Source organism: Oryx dammah, unplaced genomic scaffold (genome assembly GCF_014754425.2).
Source record: "Oryx dammah isolate SB20612 unplaced genomic scaffold, SCBI_Odam_1.1 HiC_scaffold_11209, whole genome shotgun sequence".
NCBI lineage: Eukaryota > Metazoa > Chordata > Mammalia > Artiodactyla > Bovidae > Oryx > Oryx dammah.
In genome coordinates this window covers 1953554-1959010 of record NW_024080602.1, presented here as the reverse complement: position 1 = coordinate 1959010, position 5457 = coordinate 1953554, and the positions used below count along the sequence as shown (strand labels likewise).

Here is a 5457-nt window from a genome sequence, read left to right as displayed (position 1 = left end):
TGATTCTCTGGTTGGAGCTCAAAGGACCGTGGAGAAAGTCTCTCCTTCAGTTCACGAGGAAGAGACAAAGGAACCCAGGGCTTGTCTAAGATCACAGAGAGCCTGTGGCAGAATCCGGCTGGCAGCCCAGGCTGCTGGCATCCAAGCAGTGACTCGGGCCTCTACTACTGCAAGACTTCAGGCTGGCTTTGGAGCAGCCTGTGGAAACACAGGCCACCAGATAAGTTTGGGGAGTTGGTCACTGTGCCTTTGAGCAAGCAACCTCCAGACAACAAGTAAGTACTCTACCATGCTGTCCCTGCCATTGGAAAGTAAGTGTCAAAGTGTTCTTGGTAAACATGCTGCCTGGCTATTTAGAGAAATCAGTACGGGGATGAGACTGGGCATTTGAACATGGTCAAGTCAGGGATGTGGCAGCGGAGCAGAGAGGCTTGGGGCTTGGGACCCAGGGCTGAAAAGCCCACTGAAGCACATGTTGCTGGAAATGGGGACAGTCATGCTCCCACTCCACTTTAGAGATGCAGATTCATCCTGATGGGGAGGGGTCTAAGCTTGGGCACCCTAAAGTAGAGCCCAAGTTAGAGGCTTGTATCGGAGGGGTTTTTTTTAGGAATGTGATGTCCAGGAAGCAGAGTGCAGGGTGGGAGAGTGGAGCAGGGCAGGGGTAACCAGTGCTGGACTTAAGTCGGTGTTGCCTCTGCCCTGTATCACAGGGCCGTCTGCAAAATCCACAGAACGAGTCTCAGAACATCCTGTGGGGGAAGGAGGGATGCCATCTATTCATCCCCCTTTGATCCAGGGTTACCATGGCGTGTTCATGCCACTCGGCTCCCCAGGCATCCTGGGAAGGGCTGGGGCAGGATGAATGAGGAGGGAGCGTGAGGGGGACCCAAGCCAGACTCAGGCTGGTAGCACCTTCACAGAATGGAGCAAATCTTGTGGGGAGCTGGTGACCTTGGGGCCAGAGGGGTAAGAAATGAAGCCAAGGGGATGGGAAGCTGGTGTCAGGTAGCAATCAGTACAGGTGGCTGGAAGGGATAAACTTGGCGGGGGTGGGGTGGGGTTGGGGGGTGGGTTGTGTGAATTCCAGAACATTCTCTGTGCGCCTCGGGGGAGGTAGGAGGAGAAAACTGCTTCGGAGTCTCCAGATGAGGGGTGCCTGCCTCGAGGTCTTTGAATGGGCTGGTCCCTTGGCCTGGAGTGTTCTTCCCCACCCGCCTCCTCGCCCCCTTCACTCTCTGCTCATCCATCAGCTTTGAACACAGACATCAGGACCTGGATAAATCAGCACTCTCTGTTATTGGCTCTGAAATGCCTCCTTAGACTGTGTCTTTGTAACACTACAATTGTTTATAACCTTGTATTTATTTGTGGGATTATTTAATATGTATTGACTTCCCTAGACTGCAAGCCTCAAGCAAGCTCCTGGCATGACCAGCAAGGACAAGCGGTCCCCGGCTGTGCTGCCACAGCTTCGGCTGCTCTGCGCTCTGGAAATGCCCAGCCTTCGCCTGTCTGGGCCTTTGCTTAGGCAGTGCTCTTTGCAGGGAGTGCCCCCGCCACATATCCCCGAGGCTGTATCCTACCCTTTCAACAGTTTGGCCTAAATGTGATGTCCTCCAGAAGGCTTCCTTATGTTACCGTGTCTAGGCCAGAAAAGCATCAATCTCCCTCCATCGTTCTCTGCTCGCTGTGTGTGCCCTCTTCAACTCCCATACCCTGGCTGTGTGCTTTGTCTTATCTGCTGAATTCCGCTGAGCCTCTTGAGGGCAGGAGGCAAGCCACCTCCATTTTCCTGTCTCCTCCCGCCCCCACCCCCCTGTGTGGCTGGCAGGAGCACGTGTAACTCAGATGGCACCCAGAGTCCCCAGCTCCTGGAAATCTGAATGAGACAGGCTGAAACCTCATTCCACCCCCCGGGGAACCCAAAGCCCTCTAAGACTCAATGCCTACAAATTGTCACCATCCACTCTGCCTCCAGCACCTGCCTCCATGGGATCTAATTTTCCTGCAGCTGTTCCCTCTCTCTGCCCCCTGGAGTTACCCCAAACATAGAGCCTGGGTCATTCTCCTACACCTTTCACTCCAAAGTCACTCAAGCAGTAGAAACCTTACTGAAGGTTCTTGGGTCACCAGAAGTGTCTCATTGTGCTCTATATGATGGTAGCCCCAGTAGTATTTCATGTTACACATTTCAGTTTTTAAAAAGTTCTGCCAGCTTCCAAGCTAATTGTCTATTCTTCCCCCTCTCTCTCTTGGGACCAGCCCTTCCCCACCCTCTGGGTCTTGACCCTCCTACTCTGGAGAAAACAAGCCAGGTTCCTTCTGGTTCAAGCTAGCTCTGCAGGGTGAAGGCCATCTGTGTTCTCAGCAAACCCAGGGGTCTGCTGTGATGGAGCCCTTCCTCTGCAGGAAGTGCTGGAGCGAGGCTTACAGGGGACCCCAGAGCCCCTCCATGGACCTCTCAGGATTCTGGAAGGCCCCGGCCCGTTGTGCTTGGCCTCCTTGCCTAAGGGGCCTTCTCGTCCCCTATGTCAGCTCCAGTGGGGCCTGGCACAGTTTCATCTGTGACTTGGAGTCGGTTCCCAAATGAACTGCCTTTCTCGGAGACACAAACACCCCGGAACCCACTAATCTCTTTCTCCAGAGCATCGTGTTACTCTCTGCGATCAAAATCTCTCCTGGCAGACCATGCTGGAAAATGTATCCAGGGGAAACTGGATTTTTCTGAGCACAGAGGGCTGTCTCGCCACCTTCTCCATGGCCCCACTGGGTGTGCCCCACTGGGAACAGAAGTGTCTCCTGTTGCCCAGCCCGCAGCCTCACCACGGAAAGCTCATAAGTGCTCCACACTCTCTTTTCCCTCCTCTGCCAGCCCCTGGGCAGTGAAGGGTCTCCACCTCACGCCCCCAATGCAAGGAAGCAGATGTGTGGGGAAGAGGGGAGATCTGAGCTGAGGACCCGAGTTTGCGCTGGCAGCTGCCCTGATAATCTAAGTCATGGTAAAGCTGGCTCTGTGACCTCAAGCGAGTCTTCCAATCCTTCTGGGCCTCAGTGTGCTCCTCTGTAACCTGGGCGTAATGGCACAGCTGCTGCCGCACAAAGCTGTATTGAGCACTAAGTCGGAGGCGGCTGAGAAAGCACCCTGTGAGCCTCAGTTACCCATTCCCTTGTGCGTTGTCAATAGTCCTGACTCGCAATGTGACACTTAGAGAGGGACTTAGAAAAGTCACCCTCTTCTTCGGGCCTCTGTTTCCTGACGTGCAAAATGAAGGGAGTGGATGGCTGGCCTCAAGGAAGGCTTTTCCAGTGGACAATGTGTAGAAATGTGATTTTTTTTTAAGTCGCTCAGTTGTGTCCGACTCTTTGCAACCCCATTGACTATACAGTCCATGGAATTTTCCAGGCCAGAATACTGGAGTGGGTAGCCTTTCCCTTCTCCAGGAGAACTTCCCAACCCAGGGATCAAACCCAGGTTTCCCACATTGCAGGGGGATTCTTTACCAGCCTGGGATATGATATTTTTTTAAAATCAGTTTAACAAAGGTCCATCTAGTCAAGGCTATGGTTTTTCCTGTGGTCATGTATGGATGTGAGAGTTGGACTGTGAAGAAGGCTGAGCACCGAAGAATTGATGCTTTTGAACTGTGGTGTTGGAGAAGACTCTCGAGAGTCCCCTGGACTGCAAGGAGATCCAACCAGTCCATTCGGAAGGAGATCAGCCCTGGGATTTCTTTGGAGGGAGTGATGCTGAAGCTGAAATCCAGTACTCTGACCACTTCACGTGAAGAGTTGACTCATTGGAAAAGACTCTGATGCTAGGAGGGATTGGGGGCAGGAGGAGAAGGGGACGACAGAGGATGAGATGGCTGGATGGCATCAGTGACTCGATGGACGTGAGTCTGAGTGAACTCAGGGAGTTGGTGATGGACAGGGAGGCCTGGCGTGCTGCAATTCATGGGGTCGCAAAGAGTCGGACACGACTGAGCTGAACTGAACTGAACTAAGCTATATCTGAGTTACGCTGTAACTTATGTGTGATAAAATGTGCCCATTCTAAGCACACAATTCAGTGACTTTTGACAAATGCATATATCGCAAGATTCGTTTTAATCTCCGCTGCTCTATGTTCCTGTGTCTAGAATGACATATAATGGAGCCGTACAGACAGACGCCTTCACGTCTAGCTTCTTCCAGAAGTCAGCACGCCTGTTAGGTTCATGCGCGTCGCTGGATGCGCCAGTGGCCTGTGGCTTTGTGATGCTGAGGACTATTCATTCCATCACATGAATTCACTACAGCTGGCACATCCCTTTACCTGTCGGACATTTGGGCTGTTTGGGGCTTTTTTCGACTTTTGGGCTATTCTGAATGAAGCTCCTATGACGTCAGTGTACAGGTTTTTGTGTGAGCTGAAGTTATCATTTCTTTAGGGTGAACACCAAGGAGGGTATTGCTGAGTCATTATGTTAAGTATACAGTTGACTCTTGAATGATGTTGAGGTTGGGGTGCCAACACCTCAAGGTTCCTCTGCATTTAGAGATTCAACAAACAGTAGATCATGAATTGTGTAGTACTTATTATTTATATTGAAAAATCCACATATAAGGGGACCCCTGCACGTAGTTTAAACCTGAGTTGTTCAGAGGTCAACTGTAGGTGTTTAACTTTGTAAGAAACTGCTACACTGCTTTCCAAAGTAGCTGGACCACTCTTCATTCCCACCAGGAACGTGCGAGGGTTCAGTTGCTCCATAGTTTTATCAGCACTTGATATTGTCTGCCTGGGTTCCTTTCTCCTCCTACTGGCCTCGATTCCCTGTCATTCCTGGGGACTGAAAGCCTGCCAGTCAATGCCTCCCATTCTCCCAGACTCTCCCACCCACTCTGCCCTGCTTCTCAGGCCTGGTGTAGGCCAGTAGCCTGGGTGGTGTCTGGGGAGACATGGAAACTTTTAGGCTCAACTTGTTTTGGAGACCTGGCCTGAGATGGAATTTCAAATGTAGCCTTTCAACTCAGTGAAGCAGATAAACTAGGGGCCTTTTTAGAATCACTGGCTCCCACAGGGCCAATAATTTTGTTGTGCTCATGTTAATGGCAACTTTCTATTTATTGTGGTCTCTCCTCAGATGTCACCTTCTCAGAGAGGTCTGTCCTGATCACCAGGGGCAGACCAGACATTGTGGGGCCTGAAGCTTACCTAATTTTTGAGAATGCTCTTTAGAAAAAAGGATCTAGTACTGTGGATACAAAGTTTGGTAGGGAAGTTCTGGAACTGGGCACAAAAGGGGGCCTGAGCACACCAAGAGCCTGAAGCTTGAGCTTTATTAGCTTTGCGGTGAATCTATTTCTGCCAGCCCCACTAAATGAAATAGGGTTCCCCCTTCTCTCTCCCCTCATGTCTCTCTAGTCTAGCCCTGTGCCTTGGTTTCTTTTTCTTGATGGGGCAATGCTACC

General features: G+C 51.3%; 1 long non-coding RNA gene across 1 annotated transcript; it reads left to right on the top strand.

Moving 5' to 3' along the window:
• Positions 1–290: 290 nt before the first annotated feature.
• Positions 291–4396, top strand: LOC120860878. Its single transcript, XR_005720453.1, has 2 exons — positions 291–969; positions 4143–4396. It is a non-coding gene; the product is annotated as an uncharacterized LOC120860878 (long non-coding RNA).
• The last annotated feature ends 1061 nt before the right edge of the window (positions 4397–5457 follow it).